The sequence below is a fragment of the Rhinopithecus bieti genome, unplaced genomic scaffold (assembly GCF_001698545.2).
Source record: "Rhinopithecus bieti isolate Rb0 unplaced genomic scaffold, ASM169854v2 scaffold_15146, whole genome shotgun sequence".
NCBI classification, from domain to species: Eukaryota; Metazoa; Chordata; class Mammalia; order Primates; family Cercopithecidae; genus Rhinopithecus; species Rhinopithecus bieti.
The window spans coordinates 217,175-243,244 of NW_016808195.1; the positions used below are offsets into that span (position 1 = coordinate 217,175).

Below are 26,070 nucleotides of genomic sequence, written 5' to 3' on the forward strand. Positions count from 1 at the left end.
AAAAAAAAAAAAAAAAAAAAAAGGTAGAGATCTCTTGCTTTCTAGCCTCTTCATATACTCTTTCCTCTGTCTGAAACAAAATTTATCATCACCTCTCTCCTACCTTAGCCTGGTGAACTCATATTCACCTTATTACGTCAGCTTAATTGCTTCCCTGATCCCAGATTTTAGGTAACCTGTCTCTGCTGAATACTTTCATAATTGCTATCATAATAGCAATATTATATTGAAGTGTGTCAGTCTTTTGTCAGTCTTCCCACTTTATGTCTGAAGTTCCTTGAGGGCAGAGACTATGTCTGTCTGTTTCGTGACTGTATCTCCTATTCACAGTGCCTGATACAAATGTAGGCAGGCAGGGTGAACCTGTTGAATAAGGGAGTAGATGAAGGAATGTGTTTCACTTAGAACTCTTTCTGTCATAAATGACAGATATAACCTGATTTAATTAAAAAAGAGATTTATAAATCTCATAACTGAAAAGCCCAGAGGTTGGTCTGATTTCAGTCGTGATTTGATTTAGGGGACTCAAATGATGGCATTAATATTCTGTCAGATCTGCCTTTTCCAGTGTGGGTTTCATTTCCAGGTTTCCTGTGGTGTTCTTGGCACTTCCAGAGTCTCATCTTTCCAATTCACATACAAAGGCAAAGAACATATGCCTCTCTCCCACCAGATCCACCAATATCTGATTCTCATTGGGTCACATGCCCATCACTGAAAGAGTCACTGTGACCAAAGCTGGACTTGAGGTGGGATTTTTTCTCCACTGAGTACATGTACGGTAACCTTACATGTTACCTGAGAGTGGGGGATGTAGTGACTCCCAGGGATAGATTTGGGATATTATAATTAGAAATGGAGTAAATAGATGCCAGACCACAAAACAACAGATGTTCACTATAGAATGAATGACTGAATCATACAGGACCATGTGATAAAATCAGATGTAGAGAAGAAAGTACTACAGAATTTGTGGTAGGACAGAAAAATATACCCGCCGCTGCCCCCCCGACCCCCAAACTTGTTAATATGTTACCTTACATGGCAAAGAGGAATTTAGGTTGCAGATGGAATTAAGGTTGCTAATCTACTGATCTTAAAATAAGGAGATTATCTAGGATGATTTGGATGGACTCACTGTAATTACAAGGGTCATTAAAAAGGAGAAACAGAGGCACCAGAGGAGGGCGGAGTGCTGTCCTGTGAGAGGAACTCAACCCTCTGTTACTGGCCTTGGAGATGGAGGAAGGAGGCCATGAACTAAGACATTCAGGTAGCGTCTCACAGGTAGAAAAGGCAAGGAAATGGATTTTCTCCCAGAGCCTCCAGAAAGAAACACAGCCCTGTCAACACCTTGACTTTAGCCCAGCGAGACCCATGTTGGACTTCTGGCCTACAGGATTGTAAGATAATATATTTGTGTTGTTTTAAACCACTACATTTGTGGTAATTGGTTATAGCAATAAAAAACTAATGGAGTTTAAACAAAATAACAGACAGTCCTTATAGAACGAACAAATGAATGAGCGAATGAATGATGCTGGACCATATAATGAAATCAGGGATAGAGAGAAAAATGCTACAGAGTTCCAAAGAGGGAGACCTTTTTGTTGGTGTAGTCAAGAAAGAGTTCTCAGAGAAAGCAGGATGGTAGCTACAGTATTTTATGAGCTTCACCCAAAAAAAGAGGGATCTGGGACTGAGAAAAGTGGAATGTTCAAAGTCAGAAATGAATCAACACATTGGGAACTTCACTGAAATTGCAGGTTGTGGTTGGAGAAGGGTATGAGATGGGGTTGGGTAGGTAAGAAAGGGGGTCTGATGGAGTTTCTGCAAATCTGGGAGGAGGTGTTTCCATTTATTACTGTTAGCCATGAGAAGGCAGTGTAGGTTTTGAGCAGTAGCCTATCATGATGCACACACACACAGGTGCCCAGGATGAACTGGGGACAAAGGAGACCAGAGATGAGCCAGGCTGACAATGTGGAAGTGCTGGGCAGGTAGCCTGTCTGCAGGATCCATGGCTGACTCTGCAATTGAGTAGAAATGGGAGTGAAAATAACAAAGAAAGGAGAGAATCCTGGAAGGCAGGGAATCTTCACTTGGGGCTCATGGGTCCTCTCTCCTCTGTTCATGACTTCAGGGAGTCAATGAGACTCCCAAGATTAGATGCACAGTTAGGGGTTTTGTGAGTTTTTCTGGGGAGAGGGCCACATCCTTTATCAGATTCTCAAAGGGCTCTGTGACTCGAGAGAGGTAAAAGTCACTGATGTAAGTTTAAAAATATGCTTTATTGAAGAATAATACACATGTAGAAAAGTGCACATGTCATAAATGTACAGCTTGATGGACTTGCATAAACTGAATACCCCTGAGGAACCAGCACCCAGATGAAAAATCAGAACCATACCAGCACTCCAGAAGTTCCTTCTCAAGCCCTGCCGTCTTCCTGCCACAGTAACCACTACTTTGATTGCTAACTCAGCTGTAAGGTATTAAGCCAGGGCTGTATCATGTTCAACCTCCTAGGAATTGGACCACCATTATTAAAAGCAACTATAGGCTAGAAAACCACATATCGTGGATTTCCTCCAGGGGATTTCAGATAGAATTGGATGAGAAAACCACTGTGGTGCTTTGCAATCATCCCCACGTTGTTTTGGCACTGGGCAGGACTGTTGCAAGCAGTTTCCTTCCCTGGGTTTCTAACCCTCTGACATGCAGCCAAAGCTGTGCTTCCCCCTCCAGGGTTCAACATCTCTGTGCTTCACTCCATTTGCTTTGTTAGTCACCGTAATCCTGGGGGCTGGGCCATGGGAAGAACAAAATCTAATTTGGGCATTTCATTTTATGAGTTGATCATTATTTGGTTTCCTTTCCTGGTTCAGAATCAAGGGCCAAGAACAGAGGCTCTTAAGTACATAGTTACCATGGCATGTTTATATGCTGCAGCGAGTGGCTGCAACACATTGGAGGGTAAGAGGATTAGACAGCAAACGGCACCTGCTAAATATGAATAGCGAGTCATCCTGTGAGGGGGTTACAGTGCACTCCAGCAGGCCCGACGCTGGAGGGACATGGATGGGCTATAATAGGGTTGAGAACCGATCTATTTGCCTTTTCAAACAATAGTCAAATAAATAACAGTAACTGGATTACAGATTCAGCTTCTGCCTAAGCACATAAAAGCAGAGAACCCAAAACAAAAGAAATGAGGTGAAGGTTTTGTGGCCTCACCAAGAATTAGGGATTCTGGCAGGAAAAAGAACCCCCAGAAAGAAATTAAATTTCCTCAGAGAAACAGGGAGGGAGGTAACATAACCATACCTCCTTGGTCCCATTCCTGGTGTCCCCACCTTTCCCACTGGCCACATTAGGTATCTCTGAGGTCAGAGCCTATTGCAATGGGTTTTGGGGTACTGCCCTAGTTCTCGGGTTTGGTTGGCATTTTGTGGTATTGATTTCCGTTAGATTTGACATTGGCTGGACTCTCAAACTCTTTTTGTTTTGGAAAGGGTTTCATTATGATGGTATTTATTCTACTTGGCAGGGCCTCACTCTGGAGAGGTCTGTGAAGAAGGTGGGATTTGTTGGGGTGACTCCTTCCCCATCCTCTCCTGGCCAAGCCCTTCTTCTCTTTGCATTTTCCCTGCACTGCTTTTCACATTCCTGCTGTCTCTCTCTCTCCAACCCTGAACTGGCGCAACAAACCAAGGAATCGCCAGCCTTTTCCAGGACCTGAGCTGAGTTTTCACGTAAAAAAGCTGTCACAGAAAGAGATAATACTTTTAGTGTCCCCTGCTTTTTTTTTTTTTTTGAGAAAATATATAGTCAAAGTTAATAACATCTCAGAAAAGCCCTTAAAATGTTTATTTTTGCTAATTATAATGGGAAATAAATAAAATATATTTATTTTACCATAAATAACATACAAAATCAAGGTGCTTTAATATAAAAATCAAGATGCCCTGAAAACTTCCATTTAAATGTCACAGAGTGAACAGATCTATTAATTTTGGTTTCTTCCCCAAACTCAGCTAAAATGACATTGATTGAATGAAGGTAGTAAAACCCACAAAGACAAAGAAAGTGGGAAAATGAGAGAAGTCAACAGAATGCAAGCTGGGGGGCAGGACTCATAGGGGTCTTCTTAAAGCCTAAGGAAAGCCTGGGAGGCAAGAGGGTAGAGAATCATAAAGAGCAAGTCAGCTCACCCCACACAACCTCTGGCATCTTAGGAATTGGAGGCTCAGAGCTCCTCTGCAAGCCAAGGTGTAGGTGGGTCTGAACATAGGAGGATGGGTTTAAGTCTGATTAAACAACAATTGGATTCTCAGAGTTCATTCCCCAGCCTGAGCAGTTAGGCAACCTGCCTTTCCTTGATCCAGCAGAAAACAGAATGTGTCCCCTCCAGAGAGGCTGAAACAGACATTCTGGGCTCATGACACAGCTGGGCACAGAGACAGAGAACATCACATGTGCTTTATTAAAAGCAGGGGGATTAAGTGAAAGATGCTACATTGAATGTGGAGGACTCCAGCTGCCTTCCACCGCTCAGCTCCCAGAATGCAGCAGCCAGGCTTGCTGCACTACACAGGTAGATTGGATGGTTGTTCTTAGGGAAAGTAGACCAACACAAGAAAAGAATCCCACAGCTACTGCCCTTTGGGTATCCCCAGTGGAGCAGTGGTGGGTCCTTTCTGGTCAATATTTCTCTCTTAAATCAAAGAATAGCCAGAGGCTCCCCTCGATGTAGTCATGGCTTCTAACTTGAAATGTAGATAGCAAAGTAAATTAACAGGGAAAATAAAACACTGAGAAAACAAAGACAATGCAGAGAAAGAAGAAAGGTTTAAAAAATATGTCAGCATCACTTTGGGAGGCCAAGGCGGGCGGATCACGAGGTCAGGAGATTGAGACCATCCTGGTTAACACGGTGAAACCCCGTCTCTACTAAAAATACAAAAAATTAGCTGGGCATGGTGGCTGGTGCCTGTAGTCCCAGCTACCCGGGAGGCTGAGACAGGAGAATGGCGTGAACCTGGGAGGCAGAGCTTGCAGTGAGCCGAAATCGAACCACTGCACTCCAGCCTGGGCAACAGAGTGAGACTCTGTTTCAAAACAAACAAACAAACAAACAAACAAACAAACAGTATTTTCTTCATAGAAATAAAAAATTATATCTATGAAACAAGAAGAGGATGGTGTAAAAAAAGGAACGAGTTTTTCTCCCAGCTTTGTTGAAGTGTGATTGGCAAACAAAAATTGTATATATTTAAGGTGTACAATATGATGTTTTGATATACATATACTTTGTAAAATGATCACCACAATCAACCGTATCAGCAGCCCTCACATAGTTACCTTTTTGGTGGTTGGAACACTTGAGGTCTACTCTCTTGGCAAATTACATTTCTAACTATAGTCACCATGCCATACATTAGTTATTCAGAACTTATTCATCTTATGACTGAGACTTTGTACATTTGAACAACATCTCTTTCTCCCCACACTCCAGTTTCTGATAGTCACCATTCTACTTTCTGTTGACATGAGTTCAACTTTTTTTTTAGATTTCACATATAAGTGAGATCAGGCAGTGTTTGTATTTCTGTTTTTCTTATTTTACTCAGCATAACGTTAATTTTTTAACGTTCTAATTTTTTGTATTTTTAGTAGAGACAAGGTTTCACCGTGTGAGCCAGGATGGTCTCGATCTCCTGACCTCGTGATCTGCCCGCCTTGGCCTCCCAAAGTGAATACTGACATATTTTTTAAACCTTTCTTCTTTCACTGCATTGTCTTTGTTTTTTCCTGGTTCATCCACGTTATCACAAATAGCAGGATTTCCTTCTTTTTAAATGCCAAATAACATTCCATTGTGTACATATACCACATTTTCTTTAGTCTTTCATCTGTTGACAGAATCTCAGGCTATTTCCGTATCTTGGCTACTGTAAATAATGCTACGATAAACATGGGAGTGCAGATATCTCTTCAAGTTAGTAATTTTACTTACTTTGGACGTATACTCAGAGGTGTAATTGCTGGATCATATGTTAATAATATTTTTAATTTTTTTGAGAGACTTCCATTCTGTTTTCCACAATGACTGTATCAATTTGTTTTCCCACCAACAGTGTGCAATAGTACCCTTTCTTACATACACTTGCCGACATTTATTTTTTGTCTTTTTGATAATAGCCATTCTAACAGGTATGCAGTAATATTTTATTATAGTTTTGATTTGCATGTCCCTGATGATTGGTGATGTTGAGCATCTTTTCATATACATGTTGACCATGTGTATGTCTTCTTTGAAAAAATGCCTATTCAGGTCCTTTACTCATTTTTTAACTGGATTATTTATGTTTTGGTATTGTGTTCTATGAGTTCCTTACACATTTGGGATATTAACTATCTTGCTGTTTTCCTTTATAATTTGATTATTTTCTGTAGTAGTGTGCTTTAATTCCTTTGTATCTTTTGTGTATTAACTGTAGATTTTTGCTTCAGGGTTACATTGAGGTGTAAGAGCCTATTTAAGCCAATAACAACTTAACTTTGAATGCTTACAAAAATTATGCTTTCCCCTCCCCATTTTATGTATTTGACTTCATAATTTACATCTACTTATATTGTGTATCTATTAGCAAGTTATTGTAGCTATAGTTATTTTTAAGACTTTTGTCTTTTGACCTCTAAGCTAGAATTAAAAATAATTTATACATCTTGATATTACAATATTAGAATATTGTGAATTTGACTATATACTTACCTTTACCAGTGAGCTTTATAATGTCATATGTTTTCATTTTATTAGTTAGCAGCCTTTTATTTCAATTTGAAAAACTCTCTTTAACATTTCTTGTAAGGCAGGTCTAGTGGTAATGAACTTCTCCAGTTTTTGTTTGTCTGAGAAAGACTTTATCTATTCTTCATTTCTAAAGGATAGCTTTTCTAGGTAAAGTGTTCTTGGTTGCCTTTTTTTCCCCAACACTTTGACTGTATCATCCTACTCTCTCCTGGCCTGTAAGGTTTCTGCTGAGAAATCCTCTGATGATCTTATAATGTTCTTTTGTATTTGATGAGTTTCGTTTCTCTTGCTGCTCTCAAAATTATTTCTTTGTCTTTGATTTTGATGTTTTGTTATAATGGGTTTGGTGAAGTACTCTTTGGGTTGAACCTGTCTGAAGACATTTGAGCTTCATGTACCTGGACGTCCATATCTCTCACCACATTTGGAAAGTTTTCAGCCATTATTTCTTTAAATAAGTTTTTTGCCCTTTTCTCCTCTCCTCCTCTTTGCATAAGACTTATACACATGGCTCTCAACTTACAATGGTCCAACTTAAAACTCATCAACTTTATGATGCCATGAAAGTGATATACATTCAGTAGAAACCATACTTCAAGTACTCATATAATCATTCTGTTTTTCACTTTTAGTACAATATTTAATAAATGACATGAGATATTCAGCACTTTATTATAAAATAGGCTTTTTGTTAGATAATTTTGCCCAGCTTTAGGCTATTGTAAGTGTTCTGAGCGTGTTTAAGATAGATTGGCTAAGCTATGATGTTAGGTAGGTCAGGTGTATTAAATGCATTTTTGATTTATGATATTTTCAACTTATGATGGGTTTATTGAGACATAACCCCATTCTAAGTCAAGGAGCATCTCTAGTACTTCTTTTAATTGCATCCCACAAATTCTGCAGGCTCTCTTTTTCTCTTTCTCATTCTTTTTTCTTTTGTGACAGGATAATTTTAAATGATCTGTCTTTGAGTTCGTAGATTCTTTATTTTCTGCTTGATTGAGTCTGCTGTTGAAGGCCTCTATTGCATTTTTCACTTCATTCATTGTATTCTTCAGCTCTGGAATTAGTTTGGTTTTTAAAAATGATTTCTTTTTGTTGAGTTCATTGTTTTGTTCATGTGTTGTTTCTCTGATAATGTTGAGTTATCTATCTCAACAAAGAGAAGAGTTATTATCTTCTAGCTCACTGAGCTTCCTTAAAACAATTGTTTCAAATTCTTTTTCAGGGAATTTGTAGATCTCCATTCCTTTGGGAGTGGTTACTGAAAAATTGTTCCTTTGTTGGTGTCATGGTCCTTAGTTAGTGTCACAATTATTTTCTGTGTTCCCTGAAGTGTTACCTTGCTGTCTTTGCATCTGAAGAGGTAATTACCCCCCTCTAGTCTTTACTGACCAGCTTTGAGAAACACCTTCACCAATCAGTCTGACTAGGGATTCTGAGCCTCTCTCCTAACTTTTCTATGAATATGCCCCCTCCACACCTCTTATTCTGTCTTGGGGGGTGAATTATTAAGATTATCAGCCTTCTCTTGGTCCTGCAGAGCCAAGCCAGATGCTGAGATCCTCTCATTTGTTTTCCCAGGATGGTGCCCTGAAATACTCAACTTTGTGTACTTTTTTCCAGTCTTGTCAAGTCAGGCCATCTGTCTGCACGTACTTGTAAACCTCCTGCTGAGATGCACACTTTCAGTCCATGAGGCCACAAGTGGGAAGCTGGAATGGGGGTAGGGGAGATATGTGAGGCATGCATAACATTGCAAAGGCCTGTGGGCCAGTTGGGGAGTCTGCAGGTGAGTTGTCCCAAGTAGTTTTGGACAAGCTTCCTGATGAAGTTCATGAAGCAGTTAATAAAAACTATAACCCTTTGCTGAATACTGAGTCTTGGTTGCTATGAGTCTCTTCTCTTCTCTACTCGCAATCTCTCCTAACTGCTGAGCTCTGCCAACCACCGTGGTACTTTGAGTGGCAAAAGAAAGGTGTAGCCCTCTTGGGCAGCATTCCACATGACCAGGGAAGCCAGGTACTCACTTCCTATGTTCTCACTTTCTCTCATGGGAGCAATCACGGGCTGAGAGATTCTTTCTTTGTACTGAGCTGTATTACCCTAGGGGAGGGGTGACATGGGTATAGTGAAATTTTTCTTCTTACCCTCTTTAATGTGCTTTTCTCAGATTTTTTTTTTTCCAGCAAAGTGTGTTGGAACTTCTTTGCTGGATTCTCAGACTCCCACAAAGGTAGTATGATCCATGAGTGGCTGTCAAAAGTGATGCTCTGTGGGGAGATAATGGTAGAAAACTCTTATTTCACCATTTTGCTGATGTTACTTATACTGAGCTTCTTGAGAGTTAAAAATATGGTAACAAGAATAGAAGTTTCAATAAAAGATCTGTGTGATAAAGTAGAGGAGATCTTGAAAGTAGGTAGAAGAGAGGAGAGAAAAGCTAGAAGACAAAGAGAAAACAGAGGAGATGTATGTAGAAGATCCGACATTTACTTAAAAATTCTAAAAAAGGGAATAAAAAACCAAAATGAAAAAACAATGCCTAAGAAATAATAAACATATTCAACAACAGATGGACATGAGTTTCTAGCTAGAAAGCATCAACCAAACTGTTCAAAACAATGACATTTGAAAGTCCTTCACAAAGCACAATATTTTTAAATTTCGGAATGCCAGAAATAGAGATTTTAAAGCTTTCAGAGAGAAGAAATAGGTCATATACAGAAAAGAGAAATCGGAATGGCATGGAACTTTTAAACAGCTACCTTGGAAGCTAGAAATCAATGAAGTACCTTTATATTACTGAGGGAAAATGACTTCCATTCTAGAATTGCTTTTCCAGATAAACTATGAATCAAGTGTTAGGATTAAAAGACGCTTTCCAATGTGTAAGGTTTTAAAAATGTTACATCTCGTGGTAACTCTTCTCAGTTTTTGTTCAACCATATTGAGAAAATAAAACAACAAACAGAAAATCATGGGATACTGGAAATGGGGATCCAATGCAGGAGAGAGCTGAAGGGAATTCCCAGGCGGATGGTGAAAGATGGCCCACAAGGACAGCTGTTTGGCAGGTCTAGAAACTCAGTACGGGTTGAAAGGAAAAGGCGGAAGTCTCCATGGTGGATGTTCCTAAGAAGAGTGGAACTGAGAGACTACTAATGGATTCAGGTATATTGAGAGAAATTCTTAGGGCTCCATGGGAGAGTTGGGGGATAAATTAGTGACAGACACATAGAAAACTAAGCAAAAAATAATGTTAATCCCATTGACAGCAAAAACAAAGAGAGACAATTCCAGAAAAAAGCCACAAAGTTGTACAAGAAAGAAAATAAAATCATAGTATGGTCACTTCTGTGAATAATACATAGTTATAGTATTGGGAATGGTGATGTTGAAAATTTAGTTACAGTGTTAGAAATGCTAGTATTGGAAATTTAAGTATTTTTAAAAATACTTAACAAAAGCATGATATAAATGTGTTAGGAGAATAGAGAGAGAGGAAGGGTATGTAGGAAGGGGACCTGTGTGGGAATATTAAGGCCAGAGTAGACAGTCAATAGATAAGGTATAAAATGCAAAAATCAGAATGTACTGGTTTACAAACATTATTTTTATATACGGAAGNTCAACTTACAATGGTCCAACTTAAAACTCATCAACTTTATGATGCCATGAAAGTGATATACATTCAGTAGAAACCATACTTCAAGTACTCATATAATCATTCTGTTTTCACTTTTAGTACAATATTTAATAAATGACATGAGATATTCAGCACTTTATTATAAAATAGGCTTTTGTTAGATAATTTTGCCCAGCTTTAGGCTATTGTAAGTGTTCTGAGCGTGTTTAAGATAGATTGGCTAAGCTATGATGTTAGGTAGGTCAGGTGTATTAAATGCATTTTGATTTATGATATTTTCAACTTATGATGGGTTTATTGAGACATAACCCCATTCTAAGTCAAGGAGCATCTCTAGTACTTCTTTTAATTGCATCCCACAAATTCTGCAGGCTCTCTTTTCTCTTTCTCATTCTTTTTTTTTTGTGACAGGATAATTTTAAATGATCTGTCTTTGAGTTCGTAGATTCTTTATTTTCTGCTTGATTGAGTCTGCTGTTGAAGGCCTCTATTGCATTTTCACTTCATTCATTGTATTCTTCAGCTCTGGAATTAGTTTGGTTTTAAAATGATTTCTTTTGTTGAGTTCATTGTTTTGTTCATGTGTTGTTTCTCTGATAATGTTGAGTTATCTATCTCAACAAAGAGAAGAGTTATTATCTTCTAGCTCACTGAGCTTCCTTAAAACAATTGTTTCAAATTCTTTTCAGGGAATTTGTAGATCTCCATTCCTTTGGGAGTGGTTACTGAAAATTGTTCCTTTGTTGGTGTCATGGTCCTTAGTTAGTGTCACAATTATTTTCTGTGTTCCCTGAAGTGTTACCTTGCTGTCTTTGCATTTGAAGAGGTAATTACCCCCCTCTAGTCTTTACTGACCAGCTTTGAGAAACACCTTCACCAATCAGTCTGACTAGGGATTCTGAGCCTCTCTCCTAACTTTTCTATGAATATGCCCCTCCACACCTCTTATTCTGTCTTGGGGGGTGAATTATTAAGATTATCAGCCTTCTCTTGGTCCTGCAGAGCCAAGCCAGATGCTGAGATCCTCTCATTTGTTTTCCCAGGATGGTGCCCTGAAATACTCAACTTTGTGTACTTTTTTCCAGTCTTGTCAAGTCAGGCCATCTGTCTGCACGTACTTGTAAACCTCCTGCTGAGATGCACACTTTCAGTCCATGAGGCCACAAGTGGGAAGCTGGAATGGGGTAGGGGAGATATGTGAGGCATGCATAACATTGCAAAGGCCTGTGGGCCAGTTGGGGAGTCTGCAGGTGAGTTGTCCCAAGTAGTTTTGGACAAGCTTCCTGATGAAGTTCATGAAGCAGTTAATAAAACTATAACCCTTTGCTGAATACTGAGTCTTGGTTGCTATGAGTCTCTTCTCTTCTCTACTCGCAATCTCTCCTAACTGCTGAGCTCTGCCAACCACCGTGGTACTTTGAGTGGCAAAAGAAAGGTGTAGCCCTCTTGGGCAGCATTCCACATGACCAGGGAAGCCAGGTACTCACTTCCTATGTTCTCACTTTCTCTCATGGGAGCAATCACGGGCTGAGAGATTCTTTCTTTGTACTGAGCTGTATTACCCTAGGGGAGGGGTGACATGGGTATAGTGAAATTTTCTTCTTACCCTCTTTAATGTGCTTTTCTCAGATTTTTTTTTTTCCAGCAAAGTGTGTTGGAACTTCTTTGCTGGATTCTCAGACTCCCACAAAGGTAGTATGATCCATGAGTGGCTGTCAAAAGTGATGCTCTGTGGGGAGATAATGGTAGAAAACTCTTATTTCACCATTTTGCTGATGTTACTTATACTGAGCTTCTTGAGAGTTAAAATATGGTAACAAGAATAGAAGTTTCAATAAAAGATCTGTGTGATAAAGTAGAGGAGATCTTGAAAGTAGGTAGAAGAGAGGAGAGAAAAGCTAGAAGACAAAGAGAAAACAGAGGAGATGTATGTAGAAGATCCGACATTTACTTAAAATTCTAAAAAAGGGAATAAAAAACCAAAATGAAAAAACAATGCCTAAGAAATAATAAACATATTCAACAACAGATGGACATGAGTTTCTAGCTAGAAAGCATCAACCAAACTGTTCAAAACAATGACATTTGAAAGTCCTTCACAAAGCACAATATTTTAAATTTCGGAATGCCAGAAATAGAGATTTTAAAGCTTTCAGAGAGAAGAAATAGGTCATATACAGAAAAGAGAAATCGGAATGGCATGGAACTTTTAAACAGCTACCTTGGAAGCTAGAAATCAATGAAGTACCTTTATATTACTGAGGGAAAATGACTTCCATTCTAGAATTGCTTTTCCAGATAAACTATGAATCAAGTGTTAGGATTAAAAGACGCTTTCCAATGTGTAAGGTTTTAAAATGTTACATCTCGTGGTAACTCTTCTCAGTTTTGTTCAACCATATTGAGAAAATAAAACAACAAACAGAAAATCATGGGATACTGGAAATGGGGATCCAATGCAGGAGAGAGCTGAAGGGAATTCCCAGGCGGATGGTGAAAGATGGCCCACAAGGACAGCTGTTTGGCAGGTCTAGAAACTCAGTACGGGTTGAAAGGAAAAGGCGGAAGTCTCCATGGTGGATGTTCCTAAGAAGAGTGGAACTGAGAGACTACTAATGGATTCAGGTATATTGAGAGAAATTCTTAGGGCTCCATGGGAGAGTTGGGGATAAATTAGTGACAGACACATAGAAAACTAAGCAAAAAATAATGTTAATCCCATTGACAGCAAAACAAAGAGAGACAATTCCAGAAAAAAGCCACAAAGTTGTACAAGAAAGAAAATAAAATCATAGTATGGTCACTTCTGTGAATAATACATAGTTATAGTATTGGGAATGGTGATGTTGAAAATTTAGTTACAGTGTTAGAAATGCTAGTATTGGAAATTTAAGTATTTTAAAATACTTAACAAAAGCATGATATAAATGTGTTAGGAGAATAGAGAGAGAGGAAGGGTATGTAGGAAGGGGACCTGTGTGGGAATATTAAGGCCAGAGTAGACAGTCAATAGATAAGGTATAAAATGCAAAAATCAGAATGTACTGGTTTACAAACATTATTTTTATATACGGAAGGAAATTACCAAGAGAAATATCCCAAAGCTGAAAGTGATTGGCCCCAGGGAGAAGATAAGGGTTACAAACAGAGATAATGAGAAATCTTGTTTTTCCAGTATAAACCTTGTGGAACTATTTGATTTTTTAAAAGACGTTTTATCCAAATTACTCTGAAAAATTTAAACCTAAGTTTAACAAAGGGAAATAAAAGCATCTTCTAATCTCACTCTCTGCATATTAATTGTAAATAGTCTAGTGAATATTCTTTTGGACTTTGTTTGCTATGTGTAGTATGACAGAACTATAATTTTTAATTTTCCCATGATTAGATAGTACTATGCAAATTATGTTCCATTTCTCTTTTCAGTTGCATCTTGGATATTTTTTCCACCTTAGAGAGGGTAATAGTAATACTTTTTAACGAGTTATGTTTTACTAGTCACAACTGCAACTTTTTGCATTGGGGAAATAGCAGTACCTATAAGTAGAAGAATAATTAGGGGCCCCATTTATTTGGGCCTTCCCTTCAGCTTGCTCAACTTTGGGTATCATTTATTCAAACTCCTACTCAGGTGTTAATCAATAAGGGCTTAATAAAATAGACTTTTTTTTTTTTTTTTTTTTTTTTTTGAGACAGAGTCTCTGCGGCTCATTGCTCAAGCTGGAATGAATGTGTGCAAGTCATAGGCCCCACTTGTAACCCTCCACCTCCCAGGTTGAAATCTATTCTTCTGACCTCAACCTCCCGAGTGCCTAGATTTACAGCAGCACCACCACACCCAGTGAATTTTTGTATTTTTAGTAGAGACGCGGTTTTCACCATGTTGGCCAGGCTGGCTCGGACTCCTGATCTCAAGTAATCAACCTGCCTTGGCTCCCAAAGTGCTGGGATTATAGGGTGAACGCCATCACAACTGGCCTAAAATATGACTTCTCCCAGGAGATGGTTTATGACGTTAATGAGATAACTCCCGAAGATTAAAGGAGCCTTATAACTTTAAGAATGAGGCTACTTAATGAGGAATTCGCCCAGGCTATCATAGAAAGTAGAAGAATTGTATTCTGGGGTAGAGGATAACTCCCCAAGAATAGACATATCTGTTCCCGCTCTCTCTCTCTCGTCCTGTGTATATGTATATTAAATAATATAAGAAAAATAATTCAGTACTTAGCATATACATGTATATATTCAAATATACTGTAAACTTCTATGTATGATTTCATATAGAAAAATTATAATTATAAAATTATATATTATATATAACATTTTATATGTGTATATATATATATATTTTTTTCCCAACCCTGCTTCCTTTATGAGAAGGGGAACTCCCTATTGTGAGTGCCCTGCCCCCCACTGTGAAAATCCTTCCTCTCTCCCTATAACCACAGACAACTAGGGCGTGGGCACCTGCTCCAGCCCTGACACCCTTCTGCCCAGGGCTTTGATCTTGAGAGAGTAACACAGAAATGGACAGAGGTGCATGTTTTGTGGTGGTATGCCATGTTAGCAGTTGCATCCCCACTCTTCCTCCCATTTTTCTCATCTGGTGTCCATGCTGTCATCCATTGCTGTCTGTTCCTGCTACCCCCTCTCTGCCTTTGCAGGTGGGTCTCTGCCCTCCTAGTACATCTCCATCTTAGGGCTGAGCAGAAACCTAGCTCTTCCGTTTCCACAGTGCCAAGAGGTCTGGCTGCAGTGTCTAAGGAGAAAGTAGCAATGACTGGAGACAGTGGAAGAGGAACACACATCAAACACAATACTGCACAGGATAGAACCGCCTTTGGGTCTAGGGCATCCATCTTGCTTATGACCTGCCTTTATGTGACTGGCAGCAGCAACTATGCCTTCAACCCTTCCCTCTCCTGGAAGTTCTGTAGTCATCTTCTGTATTGATTTCAAACCCCAAACAGAGCAAGAAGTGTTTCCCCTCATACCTGCATAAGGACTGGCCTCTTCTTAGGATGACCGGTAGCGAGAACACCATTTCTCTTCAGGGGAAACCCCACCCTCTCCACCAAGCTTTGGTCAGACCCTGTGGCTCAGATAAGACTATCACAAAGGATTTTTAGATGGGTACCTTTCCTCAACTCTGGGGAATTAAGTCTTATGACTAACACTTGGCCACCCTAACAAGAAAGATGCAGTTAACAATGCTGCCTGTGATTAGCAGTTGGTAGTCTGTCACTCAACACTTGCATCTGCCTATCTGATGGAGGACCAATATACGTGCTCAGTATCTAGCTGGGAATCATGGTCCTAATAGCCAAATGAATACCCATTATTTACATGCAAAAGTTCTGACTGAAGCTGGAGTAGAATACATAGCTTAAGTCCAAGACCGATAAGGCCTTTCCTTCTTATCTTCAATCTAAATCCTGGGACCCCCATGCTCAGGCATGTTACTAGGTAGTGAGAGACAAGGAGCAGATGCTGCATTCATTTGCCCACCAGTGATGTGAGCAAGGATGATAGGCTTGCCTCAACCATTCACCTGTGGATGGGGCAGGAGAGCCCACATGAGTAACACAGCTCATGGTATAATAAAATGTCAAAGGATGATCAATCAGATTAGCTTCTCCTCTTTTTTTTCCCTGTCTGTGGAGGAGTGGGTAAAGGGTGGAGGGATAGAAGGAAGTATGTCCTTTCAGGAAAAGAAGGAAGAAAGCCTTCCCTGCAACATCTAACAGAGTGTCTGGAACACGGTGGCTACATAGTAAATGCTTATTAATGAGAAGCAGCAAATGATCAGATTCTAATGAGAGGCACAAAAAGAAAAGGAACTCAGAGAAGGCTTCTTGGAGGAGATTGCATTTAGAGTCATCTCCTCCATTCTTCTGTGGCCTGTCTGCATCTGGGGCACAGCCCATAGAAGCTTCAGTAATTAAAATGTTTTCCTAAGTAGTTAATTCACACTAAGTGATATGATCATGGAGTATTACTACCTGTCATTACTTTGGTTGGGTGTTGGCTAGAACTTTTGGATCAATTAGTAATAGTCATTGAAGTTGGATACGAATCATGATATGATCTGGGATCTAGAAGTTCTTAAATTTTCTTCCACTAAAATTATCTCATAAAACTCAGGCCTTCTGAAAGAAGGCCAATCTCAATAAAGCCTCCAGGTACACTTGACAAAAGGAAAGGAAATCTCAATAAAGCCTCCAGGTACACTTGACTAACAACTGAATCATATCCAAAAATTATATACTATGTATGGAGGCTTTCAACTCACTACTCCTCTCAGTAAGTCACCCCTGCAGCCAGCCCACACCCACACACAGATTTTTGGATGACAGGTTGCACAATTGAAAAAATGTGGGTGTCCATAGAGTTAATGGTAGAAAGGAAGAAAGGCATTGAGGTGGGAGCATTGTGTATGCAGAAGGAGTGTGCAAGAAACTTTCAGGGGATGGTGAGCACACCCATTTGACTGACTAATCTGCTCGTTAATCTGCCTCTCTGTCAAAAGAAAGCATTTCACTCCAGTCCTGAGAAATTGCCTTCCTAAGGAAAGAAGGTTATTGACGGAAATGTAGGGGTGTTTGGGGAATATTACTAAAATTTGTGTGTAACCAAATTTGTAAACTTCTAACAAATGTCCCCCTGTAGACCTTTAAGAAACAATATTAGGGTTGACCCAGTCAGTTCAGGCTATTTTTTCTGTTAAAAAAAAAAGCCAGCATTTCAAGCAGTGAGTAGATCAGTAGGCTTTACCCCAGGCCTTATAGGTCAACAAACCTGCACAAGGGATCCAAATCTTTCTTAGAGTGGTCATACCACTGTATTAGAATTCTTCAGAGAAAATGAACCAATAGGAGATGATATAGATATATAGAAAGAGACTTATGAGGACCCGATTCACTCATTGGATTACGAAGGCTGAGAAGTCTCATTATCTGACACCTGCAAGCTGGAGGCCCAGGAAAACTAGTGAGGTAGTTGCAGTCGAAACCCAAAGGCCTGAGAACCAGAGGGGCTGGTGGTATAAATCCCAGCCAAAGCCTGCAGGCCTGACAACCAGGAACACTGATGTCTGAGGGCAGGAGAAGATGGATGTCCCAACTCAAGCAGAAAGAGCCAGTTCACCTATCCCCTGCCTTTTTGTTCTTTTCAGATCCTTAATAGATAGGATCGTGCTTACCCACATGGGTGAAGACAATCTAATTTACTCAGTCTACTGATCCACATGCTAATGTCCTACAGAAACACCCTCACAGACATACCCAGAAATAATGTTTCATCAGCTATCTGGGCATCCCTTAGCCTAGTCAGGTTGACTCACACAATTAGCCAACATACCAACCTCACACTTATTTATTTATGTATTTATTTACTTGTTTATTTATATTTTTATAACTTTTATTTGAGGTTCACGAGTCCATGTGTAGTTATATAGGTAAACTTGTATCCCGGGGATTTGTTATACAGATTATTTCATCACCTAGGTACTAAGCCTAGTACCCAATGGTTATTTTTTCTGATCCTCTCCGTCCTCCCACCCCCCACCTTCTAATAAGCCCCAGGGTCTGTTTGTCCCCTCTATGTATCCATGTGTTCTCATTATTTAGTTCTCACTTATAAATGAGAGCATGCAGTATTTGGTTTTCTATTGATATGTTAGTTTGCTAACGATGATGGCCTCCAACTCCATCTGTGTTCTTGCAAAGGACATGATCTCGTTCTTTTGTGTGGCTGCATAGTATTCCATGCTAAACTCACACTTTTGTTGTTAGGGCAGGCTCTGGGAGCTTTGGGATAAAGGGGACCCTTAAAATTTGCCCCCTTCATTTAGTCATACTAGATACAGAGTCTCAAATTGGCCAACAGGACCCACCAGCTGCTCCCTGTCCATCTCTGTACTCAGGCCTCCTTATCTTGCACAGTGAATGAGCTTCCACCACATGGCAGAGGGCAAAGCGGGGATGGCCACAGTCAGCTCCAAGCCCATGTCAACCAAGCCTAGCAACCTTGGGAGAAAAACGATTCCCCCAGTCCATTTCAGAAGATTTAGAAATGTGGAAAGGGCTGATTGTTATGGCTTAGGTCGCTTGCCTATCCTGTGAACCAATCACCTTAGCCAGGGGGATAAGGATAGGCCATGCACTAATTCTCTCAGAGGGATTAGCAGGGACATGGAGTTGGCAGTCCCATCAGATCACATGGGAAACATAACACAGGGGCAGTGATCCCATGAACAGAGGTATGTGTGTGGAGCAAGGCTGTTATCCGAAGAACCAGAGGAGAGAAATACTGATAAACCAAAGAAACGGATGTCCCCAAACTAGGAAAGCTAGAAAAGAGGGCAATGAAATTTGAAGTGAAACATAAAGCAGAACTTGGAGAAACTCCCAAGTAGAAGGCAATACCTTCAAAAGATTTTAGGGTACTGGAGGCTTTAAGTGTGTATGGGGGAGGAAGCTATTAATGGCATTGGCCAGGGCTTAACACTACTGGAAAAGTGACTTCAAGAGCCAGTCACACTTCTTCCTATATGAAGGTCAGTGTACTCTTCCTGGCTAGAAGAACAAAGATACTGACCTGTGGGGGGCCTCATGGTTTGCTTTTTTCTAACTTAAGAATAAAGATGTCAGAGTTTCTTTCCCACTGCAGTGGGAAGTTTCTTTCCCATGGCTGGAGATCACTGAACTGGTAGGAAGATTGCCAGGTTGGCCAAAGGAAATCGGCCGCTTTTGTATAAGTCCTGGAGATACTCATTGCCTCTAGAAAGGTAGTCCACATCATGATGTGGTGAGCTCTGACGGAACACCGTGGATGGGGAGTGGCACTGAATCTTTAGAAGCTCAGAAGTGAGCAGGGAAACCACAGGGAAGTTTGAATCGACTGAAAGGACAGTCTGCTGAGCTCCTAGGAAAGGGAAGTAAGTGGAAGTGTCATTTTCCCCTGACATAGCTCCAAGATAAAATTTTGATGTAGTGATACCTATCAAGCTCATTAACTTGTTTGGCGCAGGTTACGGAGGTTGAATGATGGAGAATGCTTGGTGTATTGTGTTAAGAAGAATTCTGAAGCGGTATTGGGCTCAGCCAGGAACAGTGCTATAAATGACAAAGCAAAACCTGCCAGTGTCATAGAAATGGAACATGGTAGTATGTATCTATCATATGTGCCATCCCCAGGGAATCTATTTCCTGAGGATTTCTCCCAGGAAACTATTACGAAGGAAGAAAAAAATTCTATATGCCACAAAGGTGTTCTCCTCGGTGTTATTTACCATAGCAGCAATTTGTTCTACAGCAGGAGAATGGTCACTTGTCAGAATTAAATTGTTGATCATGAAGGCCATTTGAAAACATGAGAAAATATGGGACATAAAAAGCTGAGTAAAAAGAAAAAATTTATATACATAATATTTGCAGTGAGATAAAAGATGACATATCACACACACATACACGTAGTTTTATGCATCTAGGGCTCATTTATTTCATGTTTACTTGTGTTTGAAACCCAGCTCCTATCACACAGTAGGTACACAATAAATACTATTCAACTATTGTGTTGCTAGCTTTACGTATTTTCTTTTGCAATAAAAATAGCTTTTCCCAAAAGGAATAAAAACTAAAACAAAAAACTCAAACCTCCAAAAGTTAACGTGTTGATTTTTCTTCTCAGAAATAACAATTTGTTCTGCTTCTCATCAGTCCCACTTAGGCTCTCTCTAGGACTTAACCAAGCAACTCCTAAGATCCAAGTTCCCTTAAATTCCTACAAGCAGTGGTGCCACCAACAAAGACTTCTCTGCTCTTCCTTTGCCTCTACATGCTCAGACTTGGGCTTCTGATATTGTGAAAGCATCCACATTTATTTTCCTACCAGAGATTGTTGATTTTCCCCAAAGGAAGTTTTTTCTTCCATTTTGTGTAGTGTGAGCAGTAACTAACTATGAGAGTGGTCTCAATGGCCTCTCCAAGGCCAGAGGAAAGCTTCTGATGGAATTCAAAATTCAGATCTGAAGCCTATGACTATGGTTATTGGGAGTGATTGACAGATTGAGGCCAGGTATCAAACAGACCTCAGATATTGACAGAACCTCTGCTCATTGGAATGACCTCTCACTATGAGGGCAAGTGATCAATTACTGTGTACCTTCACTAACTTCAGAAACTCTCCTAATATTCCCTAATTCCATCGAACAGTATTTTTTTTCCTCCAAACCACACAAAGCAGCCGTAGCCCTTCACTAGGAAATTAAAGTTTATTTTCAATTTCCTCAGGCAAGGCAAAAGCAAGGGTAAATTAACAGTCTGTAGCTTGTCTGGGACTAGAAAAGCATTGAAAATGTAGTGAGGAGTCACAATGTAGGAAAATTGTCCAAAGACAATGCAATATTTAGCTGATGGTAATCTCAGACGATATACTGGCAGGACAGTAGCAGTTGGATGAACGGGCAATATCTCTGGAAGCAAAGGAAAAGAGGAGAGGGGAGGCAGTTATTGCAAAGAAAAAAGCCATGGTTTATCTGTCTATACCAATCTAATATACTAGATGACACAATATCTGTCCGTTTCACTGGGTCCAAAATAGTCAACTCACTGTCACATGTAATTTACTCATTGTAAAGAAATAGTTTTCTGTCTTCATTTCTCACCTGAATACCTTCTGTTCCCAGCCCTTTCTTTTTAATAACATCATTTTTTTCTTACCATGACAATAATTCTTGCATGTATCTATTCTACATGTTTTCATTGAATTTCTACCATGAGCAGGCACTATGTGAGGCACAAAGGAAAGAATGGGCAATAAAAAATGGTCAGGGATTGGCCGGGCGCGGTGGCTCATGCCTGTAATTCCAGCACTTTGGGAGGCTAAGGAGGGTGGATCACAAGGTCAGGAGTTCAACACCAGCCTGGCCAAGATGGTGAAACCCTGTCTCTACTAAAAATACAAAAATTAGCCAGGTGCGGTAGCAGGCGCCTGTAATCCCAGCTGTTCAGGAGGCTGAGGCAGGAGAATCACTTGAACCTGGGAGGCAAAGGTTGCAGTGAGTCGATATTGTGCCACTGCACTCTAGCCTGGGTGACAGAGCAAGACTCCATCTCAAAAACAAACAAACAAACAATGGTCAGGGACACGGGTAAATTAAAGAGATAACTACAGTTTAGTGCTATAATGCAAGGATGTAGTAGGGGCTCTCAAAGCACAAAGGAGGGGGCCTAAGCCAGGCTGGAGAAGGCTTTTTGGAGGAGGCAATAGATAAGCTAGTTTTGAAGATAAAATGGCTTAGATGGTAGAGGAAACTCCTATAGCACCTTTGATCCCTTTTAGATAAAAGAGCTGTTAACATATATGCGTGTTTTCCTTCAGTATTTTAAACACACAAACACACACACACGCAGAGATTGGATTTATAGATATCATAATTATCTAGATGTACATAGGTTTATAGAACGGTGATCTATATAGGATTCGATGTTGTTTTTCCATGTCTTTAAACATGTGTTGAAAACATAGATTTTGATAGATTAATATTATGTTTAATAGATGTTTCATAATATATTTGATCATTCTCTGTGTCTGTCAGAGTTTTTGTTTGTAAGCCACAGAAAACAACACTGGCTATATTAAGCAAAAGATGAATTTACTGGAATCGTATTAGGTAGCTATAGGATCTATGGGAGGCATGGAAAAATAGGCTAACAAAAGGGACAGAAATCAAAATAGGCTCAGCAGTGGGACCGCTAGCCAGGGCTGACCACAGAAACAATCTGTCCCTGGAATTTTTGTTTTCTATACTTAGGTTTCAATGTTCTGAATAGGGGCCTCTTGCTGACCAAGTCTAGGTGATGTGTCCCACTTTACCTACAAGGGGACAGGGAGTAGGGAGGATTGCTCCATTTGATTTTGTAGTGAGAAGTAAGGCCCTGACTCCCATTAAGTGTCCCCACTGGGGTCCATCTCTCAAACAGGAAAGGCATTAGGATGTGGTTAGCAGGAAACCACCAAGAACATCTTACTACCTCCCCATTGTTAGATGTTTGGGCTGTTTCCTTTTTTCCCCTTTTCTATTGTACTATAAAACTATGAAACATTTTTTTTCTGCAAAATTATTGAGTACCTCTCTGATTATCTCTAAGATAAATTCTCTAGAAATTGAATTTCTGGATGAAAGGGTATGAATGTTTTCTCGTCTCTTAATAGATACTGCCAAATTGCTTCTCTGAAAACTTGCATCAGTTCAAGCTCACTCTTGGAGTGGGTATGAAGTGTGCCTGGTTTCTTACCCAGCTTTGGCATGATTATTTTTAGGAATCATTACACCCACGCCTTTCTAGGCTGTACTCATTTGTGCAGCCTGTACCTCACTTAAATTATGGTTCTCTGAAGTTGAAACACCTAGTGGCAAAGTGAACAACTGAGTAAAGAAGTTGTTTATTTTCTTAAGTTTATTTGTGATAATTACTTTGATTGATTTTCTTCCTCATTAATTTGATTCATACAGGGGCTGCTTCTTTTAATATGCTGTCCAGAAGCTGTTTCTTTTTCTCTTCTGGAAAGATAGCATTTACAAAGCGGCAAGTGTATCTGAAATAACGAAAGATTGAGTTCTAGAAATGAGGTTCTAGGAGGTGCTCACCCTGGCTCGGCAGGTGGCTCTCATGGATGCTGTCCAGGGTATCTCTCCTGGGAACGGGGGAGAGCTCATCTCCAGAAGCAGGTCCGTTCAGAAGTTGTAGCAGTGATTCAAATCCTATGGCCCCTAAGTTGGGAGGAACACGAAACCCAGAGAGGTGATGAAATATTTCGTGACTTTTCTATTAACTTAGAGGAACATCTTTCTAGCAAGAAATTGGAAAGCATGAAAAATATTAGGGCCTGGGCTTCCATCAAGAGAGTCCTGATGATGCCCAAGAAGGACAATTGATGAAGAATCAAACACAGGGGATTTTAGGGCAGTGAAACATCATATGGCAATTGAATTATCATATTACATGTGATACTATAATGGTAGATACATGATGTCACACATTTGTCAAAACTCATAGACCCATATTGCACACAGAGTGAATTCTAATGTAAACTATGAACTGAATAATCATGTATCAATATTGATTCATTAATTGTAACAAATGTACCACACTCATGCAAGATGTTAATAACAGGGAAAGCTGTGTTGGAGTAGGGGACTGTATATGGGAACTCTCTGTACTATCTGCTCAATTTTTCGGGAAATGGAAAACTGTTCTAAAAAATGAAGTCTATTAACTAAAAAACATTTCAAAAATACACACGGAGAAGTAGAGTGTATTCAGGAAGTTGCATTTGACTAGAAGTCTGGGTCCCAGAATGCTGGTCCTGCTTGGCTTTGGAGAAGTCACTTCACCTCTCTGGATTTGACCATAGAGTTGGACCACATGATCTTTAAACCAATTCTCCCTTCTGATAGCATAAGATCTCAGGATTACTTACTTTAGATTTGTCACCCTGGTCCAGATTTTTAATGTCAGTAGTAATCAAAACATGCCTTTCACTTTGCTGTCTGGCAAGAAATAATGGAATGAATAAAACACAAGTCTTTTCCCCTTACCCTGGGGCTCAGAAGCCTCTCTAGAGCTAGCAAGACCTATGTAAAAGTCAGGCATAAGGCAAATAAGGCAAGCTGATGTTTTTTTCCAGATAAAGCCGATTTTTTTTCTTTTTGCATAATTTGATTTTAATGTTCTGCCCGTGTTAAGTTCTCTCCCACTTGTAGACATTTACACAATGAGTTATAATCATATTATTTTATTGTTGATCATTAACCATGGGTTAACCTTTTAAATGGATTTATGTAGCTTATTAAATATGCCATTCACGAAGACTAGAGATAGGCCTGATTTTGGATCATGGGTATGAACAAACATCTCTGGGTGTCTGTGCTTGGCAGGTAGCCAGCTTGATGCTGAGCTCTGATTGGTTGGATGCTCTTGGGGCCATGCAACCTCAGGTCCAGGCAATGGTGCACGTTCATGGGATGGTGGACTGAGGCAACCTCACTGGTCTTGAAGGAATGTCGATCACATTGGAAAGTGTATATACCAAAGAATAATTTTCAATTTTCCCTGAGTAAATATCTGGCAAAGCCTAGAATTGGATCATGTCCAATTCTGCAGATAAAATGCCCCCAAACACATTTGCCCTGAAGAAAGGCTGAAAATATATGCACATTTATATTTGTCTAATTTAAGCAAATCTCATTAATGTGAATAATGTACAGTGATGTAGTGGTTTATATTCTCATGCTCGTCTAGAAGGGAGTTCATTATGGTCCAACAGGAGGTTAGCACTTACTGAGGCTCTTTCTATATGAGGTCTTTAAAACACATGTAAGCTCTTACTTAGTCCAGGAATAGCAAATACACAGCAGCACTTGTGCCTTAACTCTTCCTCCTAAGCTCAAAGCAGATATTACTCATGTAAAATGACATTCTTGCCTGCAGAGATGGCAGTAGCCCTCAAAGGGGGCTTTCAAGAAGGACCTAATGAAGGCTAGTAAGAAGAACCTCCCTGCCCAATGAAGTCAACAAGCTTATCTTCATGGGAAGCCGCCTTTCCTGAAGAAGAAAGATCTTGCTTCTTGGAGATGACTGTCTTTAAGCTCATGGGCTAATGTACCAGGTTGTCAAATTGACTTTCATTGTATTCTTAGAGGCTTCACTGAGTCCCCAGAACAGAGGTCAGTGATTGTTAAGCACCCATCCTTTCTGGAAAACATAGATGCTAGGCATATCCTTGGGAAGTTTCTGAGAGAGAGAGCAAAAATGGTCCCTCATGTCCATCATTCACATCCATGCTGTGTAAGAGAAAGAAAAACAGACATTTTAAAAGATAGAATTAAATGAAGGGATGTCTTGGGAGTGAGTAATTCTCTCCAACCACCACTACTACTTCCAGGCAAATAAAAGAGCTGCAAGAGTAAATGGTGGAGGTATTTGAATGCATTCCTCTGCCTAGAAGACACTGAAAGCTGGAGGCTGGCTGGAAATGACGGTGATGGTGGGGCTAGGAGACAGGGTGGCAGGAGGAGCAACAGCACTTATATCATTTGTGGGGCAAGATAAATGGGTTTTCCCGTAGGCTGAGTAGACACAGAGGAGGGCAGTCAGGCTCAGCCTCTCTGAAAGGGCTCCACCCCAGAGGGCTGCCTGTCTGGTTTTTTTTAATCCAAATGTCAGTTCAAATGTTACATCCTCAGAGATGCCTCCCCTGACCACCAGGGCAATAGAGTGTTCCTTGCAGTCACACTTTATTACACCACCTAGTTTATTTCCTTGATACTACTTACAATATAAACTTATGTTTTCCTTTGTTAGTTTATTTATTGTCTGGTACCTGTCCAGAGTTTCACAGGAAGAATTAGAGGTGGAGAAGTGAGGATTTGGGGAAGGAATCTCAAGGAGGATATTCTTTACAAAGTAGAAACATCTTACTAAATTTAAGTTCCATGAGAGCAGGACTTTATTGATCTTATTCACCACTATTCCAGGTACTTGGAATAGAACCTGGCACATAGTAGCTACTCAACAAAAATGTGTAAACTAAG

At 39.9% G+C, this 26,070-nt stretch overlaps 1 long non-coding RNA gene across 1 annotated transcript in view; it reads left to right on the forward strand.

The window, feature by feature from the left end:
• LOC108537936 (uncharacterized) overlaps positions 1-25,278 on the forward strand; it is a 71,908-nt gene extending 46,630 nt beyond the window's left edge. Inside the window, exon 3 of the long non-coding RNA XR_001887956.1 lies at positions 24,968-25,278. This is a non-coding gene — a long non-coding RNA (uncharacterized LOC108537936). The remainder of the gene's footprint in view (positions 1-24,967) is intronic.
• Positions 25,279-26,070: the final 792 nt, after the last annotated feature.